Raw genomic sequence first — 21,332 nt, 5'->3', positions numbered from 1 at the left:
CCTCTCTCCGAAAATGTACTCAATGGGACCGTAATGTTGCAACCACACACCAGTTGACCTGCTGTGAGGAAAAATCGAGTTAGTACATTTCAAACATGAGAAAGGTCATTTTATAATCAACGTCAAAAACCAAAATTCCAAAAGTATGAAACACAAAAAAATGGTTACCGAAGAAAGAAAATGTATCGTGCATGGCACCCTCCACCCTGCCCTGTGGTGCAAGTGATGTCCCTCTCTCCGAAAATGTACTCAATGGGACCGTAATGTTGCAACCACACACCAGTTGACCTGCTGTGAGGAAAAATCGAGTTAGTACATTTCAAACATGAGAAAGGTCATTTTATAACCAACGTCAAAAACCAAAATTCCATAAGTATAAAACACAAAAGAATGGTTACCGAAGAAAGAAAATGTATCGTGCATGGCACCCTCCACCCTGCCCTGTGGTGCAACTGATGTCCCTCTCTCCGAAAATGTACTCAATGGGACCGTAATGTTGCAACCACACACCAGTTGACCTGCTGTGAGGAAAAATCGAGTTAGTACATTTCAAACATGAGAAAGGTCATTTTATAATCAACGTCAAAAACCAAATTCGAAAAGTATAAAACACAAAAGAATGGTTACCAAAGAAAGAAAATGTATCGTGCATGGCACCCTCCACGCTGCCCTGTGGTGCAACTGATGTCCCTCTCTCCGAAAATGTACTCAATGGGACCGTAATGTTGCAACCACACACCAGTTGACCTGCTGTGAGGAAAAATCGAGTTAGTACATTTCAAACATGAAAAAGGTCATTTTATAATCAACGTCAAAAACCAAAATTCCAAAAGTATAAAACACAAAAGAATGGTTACCGAAGAAAGAAAGTGTATCGTGCATGGCACCCTCCACCCTGCCCTGTGGTGCAACTGATGTCCCTCTCTCCGAAAATGTACTCAATGGGACCGTAATGTTGCAACCACACACCAGTTGAACTGCTGTGAGGAAAAATCGAGTTAGTACATTTCAAACATGAGAAAGGTCATTTTATAAACAACGTCAAAAACCAAAATTCCAAAAGTATAAAACACAAAAGAATGGTTACCGAAGAAAGAAAATGTATCGTGCATGGCACCCTCCACCCTGCCCTGTGGTGCAACTGATGTCCCTCTCTCCGAAAATGTACTCAATGGGACCGTAATGTTGCAACCACACTCAAGCTGACCTGGTGTGAGGAAAAATCGAGTTAGTACATTTCAAACATGAGAAAGGTCATTTTATAATCAGTGTCAAAAACCAAAATTCCAAGAGTATAAAACACAAAAGAATGGTTACCGAAGAAAGAAAATGTATCGTGCATGGCACCCTCCACCCTGCCCTGTTATTTATTTATTTATTTATTTATTTATTTATTGTTCCGTGGGACCACATTTAGGAGAAGTCTCCATGGTCATGGAACGAGTCAATACATGAAATTATAACACGATTGTAGAAACACATAAAATGAAACAAGTCGTTAGTTTAAATAAAGAAAATCAAGAATGTAACACTGGAATTTGCTTAATTTTTTATCTCTTCCAGGAGCTCCTCGACAGAATAGAAGGAGTGAGCCATGAGGAAACTCTTCAGTTTAGACTTAAAAGTGTTTGGGCTACTGCTAAGATTTTTGAGTTCTTGTGGTAGCTTATTGAAAATGGATGCAGCAGAATACTGCACTCCTTTCTGCACAAGAGTCAAGGAAGTGCATTCCACATGCAGATTTGATTTCTGCCTAGTATTAACTGAGTGAAAGCTGCTAACTCTTGGGAATAAGCTAATATTGCTAACAACAAACGACATTAAAGAAAATACATACTGTGAGGGCAATGTCAAAATTCCCAGACTATTGAATAGGGGTCGACAAGAGGTTTTCGAACTTACACCATACATAGCTCGAACAGCCCGTTTTTGAGCCAAAAATACCCTTTTTGAATCAGAAGAATTACCCCAAAAAATAATACCATATGACATAAGCGTATGAAAATATGCGAAGTATACTACTTTTCGTGTTGAAATGTCACTTATTTCAGATACTGTTCTGATGGTAAATAAAGCGGCATTTAGTTTCTGAACAAGATCCTGAACATGGGCTTTCCACAACAGCTTACTATCTATCCGTACGCCTAGGAACTTGAACTGTTCCGTCTCGCTTATAACATGCCCATTCTGTCTGATTAAAATGTCAGTTCTTGTTGAATTGTGGGTTAGAAACTGTAAAAACTGAGTCTTACTGTGATTTAGCATCAAATTATTTTCCACAAGCCACGAACTTACTTCATGAACTACATTATTTGATAATGTTTCAATATTACACACAAGATCCTTCACTACCAAGGTGGTGTCATCAGCAAACAGAAATATTTTTGAATCACCTGTAATACTAGAAGGCATATCATTTACATAAATAAGGAACAGCAGTGGCCCCAGCACCGACCCTTGGGGAACGCCCCATTTAACAGTGCCCCATTGGGACTGAACATCATTACCACTCTCAATATTGCGGAGGATTACCTTCTGCTTTCTGTTCTTAAAGTAGGAGGCGAACCAATTGTAAGCTACTCCCCTTACTCCATAATGTTCCAACTTCTGCAGTAATATTTTGTGGTCAACACAGTCAAAAGCCTTCGTTAAATCAAAGAAAACACCTAACGTTCTCAACCTTTTATTTAATCCGTCCAAAACCTCACAGAGAAAAGAGAATATAGCATTTTCAGTTGTTAAGCCATTTCTAAAACCAAACTGTACATTTGACAGCAAATTATGTGAATTTAAATGCTGCAGTAACCTTGTATATACAAGCCTCTCGATAACTTTAGCAAACACCGATGGCATAGAAATAGGTCTATAATTGTCAACATTATCCCTGTCTCCCTTTTTATAAAGTGGCTTCACTACCGAGTACTTTAATCGGTCAGGAAACCGACCACTGCTAAAGGAAAAGTTACAGATATGGCTAAGTACTGAGCTAATATACGTGGAACAATACATCAGTATTCTGCTAGATACCCCGTCATATCCATGAGAGTTCTTGGTCTTTAGTGATTTAATTATTAACTCAATCTCCCTCTTGTCAGTATCATGGAGGAGCATTTCAGGTAACAGTCTCGGAACACTTTTTTCTAAGAGCGCTATATGATTCCCTGTTGGGACTAGGTTTCTATTTAGTTCACCTGCTATATTCAGAAAGTGATTATTAAGTACTGTACATATATGCGACTTATCAGTAACACGGACATCCCCACTACGCACTGATTCTATATTCTCGACCTGTCTCTGCAGACCAGCCACTTCCTTTACGACTGACCATATGGTTTTAATTTTATCCTGAGACTTAGCTATTCTATCTGCATACCACATACTTTTTGCCTTCCTAATAACTTTTTTAAGCACCTTACAATACTGTTTGTAATGGGCTGCTGCATTTAGATTTTGACTGTTTCTAACGTTTTGATATAATTGCCACTTTGTTCTACAAGATATTCTTATCCCTTTAGTCAGCCACCCAGGCTGCCTGTTTGTGCTAGTACCCTGTTTTAAACGTTCTAACGGAAAGCAACTTTCAAAGAGCACGAGAAAAGTCTTGAGGAAAGCATTATATTTATCGTCTACTGTATCAGCACTATAAACATCTTGCCAATCTTGTTCCTTGATAAGGTTTACAAAAGTCTGTACAGCAACTGGATCAGCTTTCCTAAAAAGTTGGTAACTATATTTAACATGTGTTGAAGCACAAAAATCTTTTAGACTTAAAATTTGTGCATCATGATCTGAAAGGCCATTCACCTTTTTGCTAACAGAATGCCCTTCTAATAATGACGAATGAACAAAAATATTGTCTATGGTTGTTCTACTGTTCCCTTGCACTCTCGTTGGAAAGAATACGGTTTGCATAAGATTATATGAATTAAGGAGGTCTACCAGCATCCTTTTCCTTGCACAATCACTTATACAATTAATATTGAAGTCACCACATATAACTAACTTTTTGTATTTCCTATAAAGTGAACCAAGAACCTCCTCTAGCTTTAGCAAAAATGTTGTGAAATCGGAGTCTGGGGATCTATAAATAACAACAGTAAGAAGTTTAGCTCCACTAAATTTAACCACACCTGCACAACATTCAAACACCTTTTCAGTGCAGTACTTTGAAACATCAATTGACTCAAATGGGATACCGTTTTTCACATACATGGCTACTCCCCCACACCGCAAAGAGCTCCTAGAAAAGCTGCCAGCCAACCTGTATCCTGGTAAAGGAAGCCTCTGAATTATCTCCTTATTTAAGAAGTGTTCAGATATGCCAATAATTTCAGAGTCAACATCTATAAGCAGTTCACTAACTTTATCTCGAATACCTTGTATATTTTGATGAAATATACTAATTCCCTCATTAATCGGATACCCAAGCTTTGTAGAAAGTGGTTTCTTTGTTAGAGAGACTTCCCTTAAGCAGGAATACCTATCAGCTGACTTCAATCTAAAAAAGGTACAGCTCTAACACCCACAACTACCGGAATTTTCCCATGAGTGATCCCACCACCCCCACCTATGCTGTCACCTATAAGTTTTGCCAACCTCCCCTTCCCATACCTGTTGAGGTGCAGGCCATGTCTAGTGAAACCCGTCCTACTGATAGACTCCACCGACACCACTGAAATGTGACTCATGCCTTCTGTCATCAGCGCACCCCCAAGTCTCATGTTATTACGCCTGACGGCTATATTAAGACGAGGCCGATCGTGACGCTGAAACAGTTCCACGAAATGCACATTTGTGTTGCCAGTCTGAGTGGCTATCTTTTCCAGGTCACCATCTATGTCATACTTCCCATCCCTATCAATACTATTACCAGCCCCACCCACAATCACTACCTGATCCTCTTTAGTAAAATCCCTACATAACCCCCCTATGTTAAAAGTCACCTGAGCCAATCCTGCATTAGGCTTCACAATGCTGGTGACCTGGTACTCACTCCCCAAAACTTCCTGCAACTGCTGGCCTACACCTCTACCATGAGAACTACCTAACAGCAGAACCTTCTTCTTTCTCTTAGACTTTGCAACTGTCCTAGCCACCGTAACTGCTGAGGTCTGCTGCATACTTCCTACATCTACAGCTACTAGAGATTCCTCTCCACTAGACTCTGACAGTTGGTCATATCTATTACAAACACCAATAGTAAAACTATCTGAAAATCTCCTTCTCCTAGCAGATCTCTTGCCAACAGCCAGCTCCCATTCCCCAACCCCCTTCTCCCTCCTCATCCTATCTAGCTCCTCCTGTGCGTTTTTCAACTGCACCTGAAGGGCACAGATCTTACGCTCCTGCTCCTCTATCAACTTACTCTTGCTACATAACCTGCAGTTCCAGGAGAGGATCTCACCAGAATGCCCACTGGCTTCCCCACTACATTCCCCCCAGTGAAAATACTTCGAACAAGTCTCACACCGCAATCCACTACTCACGAACCTACGGCAAAGCCCACACTTCTCACTCATGGTAAAATTTTACAATTATTGAAACAAGAAAACAACTTTATCTAAGTTCCGCTACTACAATAAGAAGATGTTAAAAACTGACTACAATTATCACAAACTTGCTCTACAAGGGAAGTAACTACTATTATTGAAAGTATTAATCAACAACAAATGAGAATATAACAAAATACTAACACAGAAAGAAAATCAAACGTCTAATGACAGTAACGAAACTGAAAGCAGTTCGCAAAAATTTCTTCTGAAGTTATTTCACCGGAAAACACCAAGAACACCGGTTGAAGACCACTAAAGTTCCTAAATAAAACACTATACACAAACAATTAATTAGTACTTAGCTTTCGATGCGCCGCTACAGCTGCAACTGGTCAGCGCGGAATGTAAACACGAGTAAGAGGTTAAGTTGCTCGATACGAAACACTCACAAATATCAGGCCACAACACACGAAATGCAGAGATGAATGAAGAAACCACTAATAAGTCACTTATATAGTAAATATTATCACAAAAACAGTTAAAATATATATCTGAAAACTAAAAATAGATGAAAACTTAGAGAGCGGTCTCACACGCAGTCACGCGCTTATGACGTCACACCTGTGGTGCAACTGATGTCCCTCTCTCCGAAAATGTACTCAATGGGGCCGTAATGTTGCAACCACACACCAGTTGACCTGCTGTGAGGAAAAATCGAGTTAGTACATTTCAAACAAGAAGAAGGTCATTTTATAATCAACGTCAAAAACCAAAATTCCAAAAGTATAAAACACAAAAGAATGGTTACCGAAGAAAGAAAATGTATCGTGCATGGCACCCTCCAACTTGCCCTGTGGTGCAACTGATGTCCCTCTCTCCGATAATGTACTCAATGGGACCGTAATGCTGCAACCACACACCAGTTGACCTGCTGTGAGGAAAAATCGAGTTAGTACATTTCAAACATGAGAAATGTCATTTTATAATGAGTGTCAAAAACCAAAATTCCAAAAGTATAAAACACAAAAAAAATGCTTACCGAAGAAAGCAAATGTATCGTGCATGGCACCCTCCACCCTGCCCTGTGGTGCAACTGATGTCCCTCTCTCCGAAAATGTACTCAATGGGACCGCAATGTTGCAACCACACACCAGTTGACCTGCTGTGAGGAAAAATCGAGTTAGTACATTTCAAACATGAAAAAGGTCATTTCATAATCAGTGTCAAAAACCAAAATTCCAAAAGTATAAAACACAAAAGAATGCTTACCGAAGAAAGAAAATGTATCGTGCATGGCACCCTCCGCCCTGCCCTGTGGTGCAACTGATGTCCCTCTCTCCGAAAATGTACTCAATGCGACCGTAATGTTGCAACCACACACCAGTTGACCTGCTGTGAGGAAAAATCGAGTTAGTACATTTCAAACATGAGAAAGGTCATTTTATAATCAGTGTCAAAAACCAAAATTCCAAAAGTATAAAACACTAAAAAATGCTTACCGAAGAAAGAAAATGTATCGTGCATGGCACCCTCCGCCCTGCCCTGTGGTGCAACTGATGTCCCTCTCTCCGAAAATGTACTCAATGGGACCGTAATGTTGCAACCACACACCAGTTGACCTGCTGTGAGGAAAAATCGAGTTAGTACATTATAAACATGAGAAAGGTCATTTTATAATCAGTGTCAAAAACCAAAATTCCAAAAGTATAAAACACTAAAAAATGCCTACCGAAGAAAGAAAATGTATCGTGCATTGCACCCTCCACCCTGGACTGTGGTGGAACTGATGTCCCTCTCTCCGAAAATGTACTCAATGGGACCGTAATGTTGCAACCACACACCAGTTGACCTGCTGTGAGGAAAAATCGAGTTAGTACATTTCAAACATGCGAAAGGTCATTTTATAATCAGTGTCAAAAACCAAAATTCCAAAAGTATAAAACACTAAAAAATGCTTACCGAAGAAAGAAAATGTATCGTGCATTGCACCCTCCACCCTGCCCTGTGGTGGAACTGATGTCCCTCTCTCCGAAAATGTACTCAACGGGACCGTAATGTTGCAACCACACACCAGTTGACCTGCTGTGAGGAAAAATCGAGTTAGTACATTTCAAACATGAGAAAGGTCATTTTATAATCAACGTCAAAAACCAAAATTCCAAAAGTATAAAACACTAAAAAATGCTTACCGAAGAAAGAAAATGTATCGTGCATGGCACCCTCCACCCTGCCCTGTGGTGCAACTGATGTCCCTCTCTCCGAAAATGTACTCAATGGGACCGTAATGTTGCAACCACACACCAGTTGACCTGCTGTGAGGAAAAATCGAGTTAGTACATTTCAAACATGAAAAAGGTCATTTTATAATCAATGTCAAAAACCAAAATTCCAAAAGTATAAAACACAAAAAAATGCTTACCGAAGAAAGAAAATGTATCGTGCATGGCACCCTCCACCCTGCCCTGTGGTGCAACTGATGTCCCTCTCTCCGAAAATGTACTCAATGGGACCGTAATGTTGCAACCACACACCAGTTGACCTGCTGTGAGGAAAAATCGAGTTAGTACATTTCAAACATGAGAAAGGTCATTTTATAATCAACGTCAAAAACCAAAATTCCAAAAGTATGAAACACCAAAAAATGGTTACCGAAGAAAGAAAATGTATCGTGCATGGCACCCTCCACCCTGCCCTGTGGTGCAACTGATGTCCCTCTCTCCGAAAATGTACTCAATGGGACCGTAATGTTGCAACCACACACCAGTTGACCTGCTGTGAGGAAAAATCGAGTTAGTACATTTCAAACATGAGAAAGGTCATTTTATAACCAACGTCAAAAACCAAAATTCCAAAAGCATAAAACACAAAAGAATGGTTACCGAAGAAAGAAAATGTATCGTGCATGGCACCCTCCACCCTGCCCTGTGGTGCAACTGATGTCCCTCTCTCCGAAAATGTACTCAATGGGACCGTAATGTTGCAACCACACACCAGTTGACCTGCTGTGAGGAAAAATCGAGTTAGTACATTTCAAACATCAGAAAGGTCATTTTATAATCAACGTCAAAAACCAAATTCCAAAAGTATAAAACACAAAAGAATGGTTACCAAAGAAAGAAAATGTATAGTGCATGGCACCCTCCACGCTGCCCTGTGGTGCAACTGATGTCCCTCTCTCCGAAAATGTACTCAATGGGACCGTAATGTTGCAACCACACACCAGTTGACCTGCTGTGAGGAAAAATCGAGTTAGTACATTTCAAACATGAAAAAGGTCATTTTATAATCAACGTCAAAAACCAAAATTCCAAAAGTATAAAACACAAAAGAATGGTTACCGAAGAAAGAAAATGTATCGTGCATGGCACCCTCCACACTGCCCTGTGGTGCAACTGATGTCCCTCTCTCCGAAAATGTACTCAATGGGACCGTAATGTTGCAACCACACACCAGTTGACCTGCTGTGAGGAAAAATCGAGTTAGTACATTTCAAACATGAGAAAGGTCATTTTATAAACAACGTCAAAAACCAAAATTCCAAAAGTATAAAACACAAAAGAATGGTTACCGAAGAAAGAAAATGTATCGTGCATGGCACCCTCCACCCTGCCCTGTGGTGCAACTGATGTCCCTCTCTCCGAAAATGTACTCAATGGGACCATAATGTTGCAACCACACTCAAGCCGACCTGGTGTGAGGAAAAATCGAGTTAGTACATTTCAAACATGAGAAAGGTCATTTTTTAATCACTGTCAAAAACCAAAATTCCAAGAGTATAAAACACAAAAGAATGGTTACCGAAGAAAGAAAATGTATCGTGCATGGCACCCTCCACCCTGCCCTGTGGTGCAACTGATGTCCCTCTCTCCGAAAATGTACTCAATGGGGCCGTAATGTTGCAACCACACACCAGTTGACCTGCTGTGAGGAAAAATCGAGTTAGTACATTTCAAACATGAAAAAGGTCATTTTATAATCAACGTCAAAAACCAAAATTCCAAAAGTATAAAACACAAAAGAATGGTTACCGAAGAAAGAAAATGTATCGTGCATGGCACCCTCCAACCTGCCCTGTGGTGCAACTGATGTCCCTCTCTCCGATAATGTACTCAATGGGACCGTAATGTTGCAACCACACACCAGTTGACCTGCTGTGAGGAAAAATCGAGTTAGTACATTTCAAACATGAGAAATGTCATTTTATAATGAGTGTCAAAAACCAAAATTCCAAAAGTATAAAACACAAAAAAAATGCTTACCGAAGAAAGCAAATGTATCGTGCATGGCACCCTCCACGCTGCCCTGTGGTGCAACTGATGTCCCTCTCTCCGAAAATGTACTCAATGGGACCGTAATGTTGCAACCACACACCAGTTGACCTGCTGTGAGGAAAAATCGAGTTAGTACATTTCAAACATGAAAAAGGTCATTTCATAATCAGTGTCAAAAACCAAAATTCCAAAAGTATAAAACACAAAAGAATGCTTACCGAAGAAAGAAAATGTATCGTGCATGGCACCCTCCGCCCTGCCCTGTGGTGCAACTGATGTCCCTCTCTCCGAAAATGTACTCAATGGGACCGTAATGTTGCAACCACACACCAGTTGACCTGCTGTGAGGAAAAATCGAGTTAGTACATTTCAAACATGAGAAAGGTCATTTTATAATCAGTGTCAAAAACCGAAATTCCAAAAGTATAAAACACTAAAAAATGCTTACCGAAGAAAGAAAATGTATCGTGCATGGCACCCTCCGCCCTGCCCTGTGGTGCAACTGATGTCCCTCTCTCCGAAAATGTACTCAATGGGACCGTAATGTTGAAACCACACACCAGTTGACCTGCTGTGAGGAAAAATCGAGTTAGTACATTTCAAACATGAGAAAGGTCATTTTATAATCAGTGTCAAAAACCAAAATTCCAAAAATATAAAACACTAAAAAGTGCTTACCGAAGAAAGAAAATGTATCGTGCATTGCACCCTCCACCCTGCCCTGTGGTGGAACTGATGTCCCTCTCTCCGAAAATGTACTCAATGGGACCGTAATGTTGCAACCACACACCAGTTGACCTGCTGTGAGGAAAAATCGAGTTAGTGCATTTCAAACATGAAAAAGGTCATTTTATAATCAATGTCAAAAACCAAAATTCCAAAAGCATAAAACACAAAAAAATGCTTACCGAAGAAAGAAAATGTATCGTGCATGGCACCCTCCACCCTGCCCTGTGGTGCAACTGATGTCCCTCTCTCCGAAAATGTACTCAATGGGACCGTAATGTTGCAACCACACACCAGTTGACCTGCTGTGAGGAAAAATCGAGTCAGCACATTTCAAACATGAGAAAGGTCATTTTATAATCAGTGTCAAAAACCAAAATTCCAAAAGTATAAAACACTAAAAAATGCTTACCGAAGAAAGAAAATGTATCGTGCATTGCACCCTCCACCCTGCCCTGTGGTGGAACTGATGTCCCTCTCTCCGAAAATGTACTCAATGGGACCGTAATGTTGCAACCACACACCAGTTGACCTGCTGTGAGGAAAAATCGAGTTAGTACATTTCAAACATGAAAAAGGTCATTTCATAATCAGTGTCAAAAACCAAAATTCCAAAAGTATAAAACACAAAAGAATGCTTACCGAAGAAAGAAAATGTATCGTGCATGGCACCCTCCACCCTGCCCTGTGGTGCAACTGATGTCCCTCTCTCCGAAAATGTACTCAATGGGACCGTAATGTTGCAACCACACACCAGTTGACCTGCTGTGAGGAAAAATCGAGTTAGTACATTTCAAACATGAGAAAGGTCATTTTATAATCAGTGTCAAAAACCAAAATTCCAAAAGTATAAAACACTAAAAAATGCTTACCGAAGAAAGAAAATGTATCGTGCATGGCACCCTCCGCCCTGCCCTGTGGTGCAACTGATGTCCCTCTCTCCGAAAATGTACTCAATGGGACCGTAATGTTGCAACCACACACCAGTTGACCTGCTGTGAGGAAAAATCGAGTTAGTACATTTCAAACATGAGAAAGGTCATTTTATAATCAGTGTCAAAAACCAAAATTCCAAAAGTATAAAACACTAAAAAATGCTTACCGAAGAAAGAAAATGTATCGTGCATTGCACCCTCCACCCTGCCCTGTGGTGGAACTGATGTCCCTCTCTCCGAAAATGTACTCAATGGGACCGTAATGTTGCAACCACACACCAGTTGACCTGCTGTGAGGAAAAATCGAGTTAGTACATTTCAAACATGAAAAAGGTCATTTTATAATCAATGTCAAAAACCAAAATTCCAAAAGTATAAAACACAAAAAAATGCATGGCACCCTCCACCCTGCCCTGTGGTGCAACTGATGTCCCTCTCTCCGAAAATGTACTCAATGGGACCGTAATGTTGCAACCACACACCAGTTGACCTGCTGTGAGGAAAAATCGAGTCAGCACATTTCAAACATGAGAAAGGTCATTTTATAATCAGTGTCAAAAACCAAAATTCCAAAAGTATAAAACACTAAAAAAGCTTACCGAAGAAAGAAAATGTATCGTGCATTGCACCCTCCACCCTGCCCTGTGGTGGAACTGATGTCCCTCTCTCCGAAAATGTACTCAATGGGACCGTAATGTTGCAACCACACACCAGTTGACCTGCTGTGAGGAAAAATCGAGTTAGTACGTTTCAAACATGAGAAAGGTCATTTTATAATCAACGTCAAAAACCAAAATTCCAAAAGTATGAAACACAAAAAAATGGTTACCGAAGAAAGAAAATGTATCGTGCATGGCACCCTCCAACCTGCCCTGTGGTGCAAGTGATGTCCCTCTCTCCGAAAATGTACTCAATGGGACCGTAATGTTGCAACCACACACCAGTTGACCTGCTGTGAGGAAAAATCGAGTTAGTACATTTCAAACATGAGAAAGGTCATTTCATAACCAACGTCAAAAACCAAAATTCCAAAAGTATAAAACACAAAAGAATGGTTACCGAAGAAAGAAAATGTATCGTGCATGGCACCCTCCACGCTGCCCTGTGGTGCAACTGATGTCCCTCTCTCCGAAAATGTACTCAATGGGACCGTAATGTTGCAACCACACACCAATTGACCTGCTGTGAGGAAAAATCGAGTTAGTACATTTCAAACATGAGAAAGGTCATTTTATAATCAATGTCAAAAACCAAAATTCCAAAAGTATAAAACACAAAAAAATGCTTACCGAAGAAAGAAAATGTATCGTGCATGGCACCCTCCACCCTGCCCTGTGGTGCAACTGATGTCCCTCTCTCCGAAAATGTACTCAATGGGACCGTAATGTTGCAACCACACACCAGTTGACCTGCTGTGAGGAAAAATCGAGTCAGCACATTTCAAACATGAGAAAGGTCATTTTATAATCAGTGTCAAAAACCAAAATTCCAAAAGTATAAAACACTAAAAAATGCTTACCGAAGAAAGAAAATGTATCTTGCATTGCACCCTCCACCCTGCCCTGTGGTGGAACTGATGTCCCTCTCTCCGAAAATGTACTCAATGGGACCGTAATGTTGCAACCACACACCAGTTGACCTGCTGTGAGGAAAAATCGAGTTAGTACATTTCAAACATGAAAAAGGTCATTTCATAATCAGTGTCAAAAACCAAAATTCCAAAAGTATAAAACACAAAAGAATGCTTACCGAAGAAAGAAAATGTATGGTGCATGGCACCCTCCGCCCTGCCCTGTGGTGCAACTGATGTCCCTCTCTCCGAAAATGTACTCAATGGGACCGTAATGTTGCAACCACACACCAGTTGACCTGCTGTGAGGAAAAATCGAGTTAGTACATTTCAAACATGAGAAAGGTCATTTTATAATCAGTGTCAAAAACCAAAATTCCAAAAGTATAAAACACTAAAAAATGCTTACCGAAGAAAGAAAATGTATCGTGCATGGCACCCTCCGCCCTGCCCTGTGGTGCAACTGATGTCCCTCTCTCCGAAAATGTACTCAATGGGACCGTAATGTTGCAACCACACACCAGTTGACCTGCTGTGAGGAAAAATCGAGTTAGTACATTTCAAACATGAGAAAGGTCATTTTATAATCAGTGTCAAAAACCAAAATTCCAAAAGTATAAAACACTAAAAAATGCTTACCGAAGAAAGAAAATGTATCGTGCATTGCACCCTCCACCCTGCCCTGTGGTGGAACTGATGTCCCTCTCTCCGAAAATGTACTCAATGGGACCGTAATGTTGCAACCACACACCAGTTGACCTGCTGTGAGGAAAAATCGAGTTAGTACATTTCAAACATGAAAAAGGTCATTTTATAATCAATGTCAAAAACCAAAATTCCAAAAGTATAAAACACAAAAAAATGCTTACCGAAGAAAGAAAATGTATCGTGCATTGCACCCTCCACCCTGCCCTGTGGTGGAACTGATGTCCCTCTCTCCGAAAATGTACTCAATGGGACCGTAATGTTGCAACCACACACCAGTTGACCTGCTGTGAGGAAAAATCGAGTTAGTACATTTCAAACATGAGAAAGGTCATTTCATAACCAACGTCAAAAACCAAAATTCCAAAAGTATAAAACACAAAAGAATGGTTACCGAAGAAAGAAAATGTATCGTGCATGGCACCCTCCACGCTGCCCTGTGGTGCAACTGATGTCCCTCTCTCCGAAAATGTACTCAATGGGACCGTAATGTTGCAACCACACACCAATTGACCTGCTGTGAGGAAAAATCGAGTTAGTACATTTCAAACATGAGAAAGGTCATTTTATAAACAACGTCAAAAACCAAAATTCCAAAAGTATAAAACACAAAAGAATGGTTACCGAAGAAAGAAAATGTATCGTGCATGGCACCCTCCACCCTGCCCTGTGGTGCAACTGATGTCCCTCTCTCCGAAAATGTACTCAATGGGACCGTAATGTTGCAACCACACTCAAGCTGACCTGGTGTGAGGAAAAATCGAGTTAGTACATTTCAAACATGAGAAAGGTCATTTTATAATCAGTGTCAAAAACCAAAATTCCAAGAGTATAAAACACAAAAGAATGGTTACCGAAGAAAGAAAATGTATCGTGCATGGCACCCTCCACCCTGCCCTGTGGTGCAACTGATGTCCCTCTCTCCGAAAATGTACTCAATGGGGCCGTAATGTTGCAACCACACACCAGTTGACCTGCTGTGAGGAAAAATCGAGTTAGTACATTTCAAACATGAAGAAGGTCATTTTATAATCAACGTCAAAAACCAAAATTCCAAAAGTATAAAACACAAAAGAATGGTTACCGAAGAAAGAAAATGTATCGTGCATGGCACCCTCCAACCTGCCCTGTGGTGCAACTGATGTCCCTCTCTCCGATAATGTACTCAATGGGACCGTAATGTTGCAACCACACACCAGTTGACCTGCTGTGAGGAAAAATCGAGTTAGTACATTTCAAACATGAGAAATGTCATTTTATAATGAGTGTCAAAAACCAAAATTCCAAAAGTATAAAACACAAAAAAAATGCTTACCGAAGAAAGCAAATGTATCGTGCATGGCACCCTCCACCCTGCCCTGTGGTGCAACTGATGTCCCTCTCTCCGAAAATGTACTCAATGGGACCGTAATGTTGCAACCACACACCAGTTGACCCGCTGTGAGGAAAAATCGAGTTAGTACATTTCAAACATGAAAAAGGTCATTTCATAATCAGTGTCAAAAACCAAAATTCCAAAAGTATAAAACACAAAAGAATGCTTACCGAAGAAAGAAAATGTATCGTGCATGGCACCCTCCGCCCTGCCCTGTGGTGCAACTGATGTCCCTCTCTCCGAAAATGTACTCAATGGGACCGTAATGTTGCAACCACACACCAGTTGACCTGCTGTGAGGAAAAATCGAGTTAGTACATTTCAAACATGAAAAAGGTCATTTTATAATCAGTGTCAAAAACCAAAATTCCAAAAGTATAAAACACTAAAAATAGCTTACCGAAGAAAGAAAATGTATCGTGCATGGCACCCTCCGCCCTGCCCTGTGGTGCAACTGATGTCCCTCTCTCCGAAAATGTACTCAATGGGACCGTAATGTTGCAACCACACACCAGTTGACCTGCTGTGAGGAAAAATCGAGTTAGTACATTTCAAACATGAGAAAGGTCATTTTATAATCAGTGTCAAAAACCAAAATTCCAAAAGTATAAAACACTAAAAAATGCTTACCGAAGAAAGAAAATGTTTCGTGCATTGCACCCTCCACCCTGCCCTGTGGTGGAACTGATGTCCCTCTCTCCGGAAATGTACTCAATGGGACCGTAATGTTGCAACCACACACCAGTTGACCTGCTGTGAGGAAAAATCGAGTTAGTACATTTCAAACATGAAAAAGGTCATTTTATAATCAATGTCAAAAACCAAAATTCCAAAAGTATAAAACACAAAAAAATGCTTACCGAAGAAAGAAAATGTATCGTGCATGGCACCCTCCACCCTGCCCTGTGGTGGAACTGATGTCTCTCTCTCCGAAAATGTACTCAATGGGACCGTAATGTTGCAACCACACACCAGTTGACCTGCTGTGAGGAAAAATCGAGTCAGCACATTTCAAACATGAGAAAGGTCATTTTATAATCAGTGTCAAAAACCAAAATTCCAAAAGTATAAAACACTAAAAAATGCTTACCGAAGAAAGAAAATGTATCGTGCATTGCACCCTCCACCCTGCCCTGTGGTGGAACTGTTGTCCCTCTCTCCGAAAATGTACTCAATGGGACCGTAATGTTGCAACCACACACCAGTTGACCTGCTGTGAGGAAAAATCGAGTTAGTACATTTCAAACATGAGAAAGGTCATTTTATAATCAGTGTGAAAAACCAAAACTCCAAAAGTATAAAACACTAAAAAATGCTTACCGAAGAAAGAAAATGTATCGTGCATTGCACCCTCCACCCTGCCCTGTGGTGGAACTGATGTCCCTCTCTCCGAAAATGTACTCAATGGGACCGTAATGTTGCAACCACACACCAGTTGACCTGCTGTGAGGAAAAATCGAGTTAGTACATTTCAAACATGAGAAAGGTCATTTTATAATCAACGTCAAAAACCAAAATTCCAAAAGTATAAAACACTAAAAAATGCTTACCGAAGAAAGAAAATGTATCGTGCATGGCACCCTCCACCCTGCCCTGTGGTGCAACTGATGTCCCTCTCTCCGAAAATGTACTCAATGGGACCGTAATGTTGCAACCACACACCAGTTGACCTGCTGTGAGGAAAAATCGAGTTAGTACATTTCAAACATGAAAAAGGTCATTTTATAATCAATGTCAAAAACCAAAATTCCAAAAGTATAAAACACAAAAAAATGCTTACCGAAGAAAGAAAATGTATCGTGCATGGCACCCTCCACCCTGCCCTGTGGTGCAACTGATGTCCCTCTCTCCGAAAATGTACTCAATCGGACCGTAATGTTGCAACCACACTCCAGTTGACCTGCTGTGAGGAAAAATCGAGTTAGTACTTTTCAAACATGAGACAGGTCATTTTATAATCAGTGTCAAAAGCCAAAATTCCAAAAGTCTAAAACACAAAAAAATGCTTACCGAAGAAAGAAAATGTAGCGTGCATGGCACCCTCCACCCTGCCCTGTGGTGCAACTGATGTCCCTCTCTCCGAAAATGTCCTCAATGGGACCGTAATGTTGCAACCACACACCAGTTGACCTGCTGTGAGGAAAAATCGAGTTAGTACATTTCAAACATGAGAAAGGTCATTTTATAATCAACGTCAAAAACCAAAATTCCAAAAGTATGAAACACAAAAAAATGGTTACCGAAGAAAGAAAATGTATCATGCATGGCACCCTCCACCCTGCCCTGTGGTGCAACTGATGTCCCTCTCTCCGAAAATGTACTCAATGGGACCGTAATGTTGCAACCACACACCAGTTGACCTGCTGTGAGGAAAAATCGAGTTAGTACATTTCAAACATGAGAAAGGTCATTTTATAACCAACGTCAAAAAACAAAATTCCAGAAGTATAAAACACAAAAGAATGGTTACCGAAGAAAGAAAATGTATCGTGCATGGCACCCTCCACCCTGCCCTGTGGTGCAACTGATGTCCCTCTCTCCGAAAATGTACTCAATGGGACCGTAATGTTGCAACCACACACCAGTTGACCTGCTGTGAGGAAAAATCGAGTTAGTACATTTCAAACATGAGAAAGGTCATTTTATAATCAACGTCAAAAACCAAATTCCAAAAGTATAAAACACAAAAGAATGGTTACCAAAGAAAGAAAATGTATCGTGCATGGCACCCTCCACGCTGCCCTGTGGTGCAACTGATGTCCCTCTCTCCGAAAATGTACTCAATGGGACCGTAATGTTGCAACCACACACCAGTTGACATGCTGTGAGGAAAAATCGAGTTAGTACATTTCAAACATGAAAAAGGTCATTTTATAATCAACGTCAAAAACCAAAATTCCAAAAGTATAAAACACAAAAGAATGGTTACCGAAGAAAGAAAATGTATCGTGCATGGCACCCTCCACCCTGCCCTGTGGTGCAACTGATGTCCCTCTCTCCGAAAATGTACTCAATGGGACCGTAATGTTGCAACCACACACCAGTTGACCTGCTGTGAGGAAAAATCGAGTTCGTACATTTCAAACATGAGAAAGGTCATTTTATAAACAACGTCAAAAACCAAAATTCCAAAAGTATAAAACACAAAAGAATGGTTACCGAAGAAAGAAAATGTATCGTGCATGGCACCCTCCACCCTGCCCTGTGGTGCAACTGATGTCCCTCTCTCCGAAAATGTACTCAATGGGACCGTAATGTTGCAACCGCACTCAAGCTGACCTGGTGTGAGGAAAAATCGAGTTAGTACATTTCAAACATGAGAAAGGTCATTTTATAATCAGTGTCAAAAACCAAAATTCCAAGAGTATAAAACACAAAAGAATGGTTACCGAAGAAAGAAAATGTATCGTGCATGGCACCCTCCACCCTGCCCTGTGGTGCAACTGATGTCCCTCTCTCCGAAAATGTACTCAATGGGGCCGTAATGTTGCAACCACACACCAGTTGACCTGCTGTGAGGAAAAATCGAGTTAGTACATTTCAAACATGAAGAAGGTCATTTTATAATCAACGTCAAAAACCAAAATTCCAAAAGTATAAAACACAAAAGAATGGTTACCGAAGAAAGAAAATGTATCGTGCATGGCACCCTCCAACCTGCCCTGTGGTGCAACTGATGTCCCTCTCTCCGATAATGTACTCAATGGGACCGTAATGTTGCAACCACACACCAGTTGACCTGCTGTGAGGAAAAATCGAGTTAGTACATTTCAAACATGAGAAATGTCATTTTATAATGAGTGTCAAAAACCAAAATTCCAAAAGTATAAAACACAAAAAAAATGCTTACCGAAGAAAGCAAATGTATCATGCATGGCACCCTCCACCCTGCCCTGTGGTGCAACTGATGTCCCTCTCTCCGAAAATGTACTCAATGGGACCGTAATGTTGCAACCACACACCAGTTGACCTGCTGTGAGGAAAAATCGAGTTAGTACATTTAAAACATGAAAAAGGTCATTTCATAATCAGTGTCAAAAACCAAAATTCCAAAAGTATAAAACACAAAAGAATGCTTACCGAAGAAAGAAAATGTATCGTGCATGGCACCCTCCGCCCTGCCCTGTGGTGCAACTGATGTCCCTCTCTCCGAAAATGTACTCAATGGGACCGTAATGTCGCAACCACACACCAGTTGACCTGCTGTGAGGAAAAATCGAGTTAGTACATTTCAAACATGAGAAAGGTCATTTTATAATCAGTGTCAAAAACCAAAATTCCAAAAGTATAAAACACTAAAAAATGCTTACCGAAGAAAGAAAATGTATCGTGCATGGCACCCTCCGCCCTGCCCTGTGGTGCAACTGATGTATCTCTCTCCGAAAATGTACTCAATGGGACCGTAATGTTGCAACCACACACCAGTTGACCTGCTGTGAGGAAAAATCGAGTTAGTACATTTCAAACATGAGAAACGTCATTTTATAATCAGTGTCAAAAACCAAAATTCCAAAAGTATAAAACACTAAAAAATGCTTACCGAAGAAAGAAAATGTATCGTGCATTGCACCCTCCACCCTGCCCTGTGGTGGAACTGATGTCCCTCTCTCCGAAAATGTACTCAATGGGACCGTAATGTTGCAAACACACACCAGTTGACCTGCTGTGAGGAAAAATCGAGTTAGTACATTTCAAACATGAGAAAGGTCATTTTATAATCAGTGTCAAAAACCAAAATTCCAAAAGTATAAAACACTAAAAAATGCTTACCGAAGAAAGAAAATGTATCGTGCATTGCACCCTCCACCCTGCCCTGTGGTGGAACTGATGTCCCTCTCTCTGAAAATGTACTCAATGGGACCGTAATGTTGCAACCACACACCAGTTGACCTGCTGTGAGGAAAAATCGAGTTAGTACATTTCAAACATGAGAAAGGTCATTTTATAATCAACGTCAAAAACAAAAATTCCAAAAGTATAAAACACTAAAAAATGCTTACCGAGGAAAGAAAATGTATCGTGCATGGCACCCTCCACACCTGCCCTGTGGTGCAACTGATGTCCCTCTCTCCGAAAATGTACTCAATGGGACCGTAATGTTGCAACCACACACCAGTTGACCTGCTGTGAGGAAAAATCGAGTTAGTACATTTCAAACATGAAAAAGGTCATTTTAAAATCAACGTCAGAGACCAGAATTCCAAAAGTATTAAACACAAAAAAATGCTTACCGAAGAAAGAAAATGTATCGTGCATGGCACCCTCCGCCCTGCCCTGTGGTGCAACTGATGTCCCTCTCTCCGAAAATGTACTCAATGGGACCGTAATGTTGCAACCACACACCAGTTGACCTGCTGTGAGGAAAAATCGAGTTAGTACATTTCAAACATGAGATAGGTCATTTTATAATCAGTGTCAAAAACCAAAATTCCAAAAGTATAAAACACAAAAGAATGCTTACCGAAGAAAGAAAATGTATCGTGCATGGCACCCTCCACCCTGCCCTGTGGTGCAACTGATGTCCCTCTCTCCGAAAATGTACTCAATGGGACCGTAATGTTGCAACCACACACCAGTTGACCTGCTGTGAGGAAAAATCGAGTTAGTACATTTCAAACATGAGATAGGTCATTTTATAATCAGTGTCAAAAACCAAAATTCCAAAAGTATAAAACACAAAAGAATGCTTACCGAAGAAAGAAAATGTATCGTGCATGGCACCCTCCACGCTGCCCTGTGGTGCAACTGATGTCCCTCTCTCCGAAAATGTACTCAATGGGACCATAATGTTGCAACCACACACCAGTTGACCTGCTGTGAGGAAAAATCGAGTTAGTACATTTCAAACATGAAAAAGGTCATTTTATAATCAACGTCAAAAACCAAAATTCCAAAAGTATAAAACACAAAAGAATGGTTACCGAAGAAAGAAAATGTATCGTGCATGGCACCCTCCACCCTGCCCTGTGGTGCAACTGATGTCCCTCTCTCCGAAAATGTACTCAATGGGTCCGTAATGTTGCAACCACACACCAGTTGACCTGTTGTGAGGAAAAATCGAGTTAGTACATTTCAAACATGAAAAAGGTCATTTTATAATCAACGTCAAAGACCAAAATTCCAAAAGTATTAAACACAAAAAAATGCTTACCGAAGAAAGAAAATGTATCGTGCATGGCACCCTCCGCCCTGCCCTGTGGTGCAACTGATGTCCCTCTCTCCGAAAATGTACTCAATGGGACCGTAATGTTGCAACCA

The sequence above is a fragment of the Schistocerca piceifrons genome, unplaced genomic scaffold (assembly GCF_021461385.2).
Source record: "Schistocerca piceifrons isolate TAMUIC-IGC-003096 unplaced genomic scaffold, iqSchPice1.1 HiC_scaffold_1683, whole genome shotgun sequence".
Classification (NCBI taxonomy): domain Eukaryota; kingdom Metazoa; phylum Arthropoda; class Insecta; order Orthoptera; family Acrididae; genus Schistocerca; species Schistocerca piceifrons.
This window is presented reverse-complemented; position numbering follows the sequence as displayed.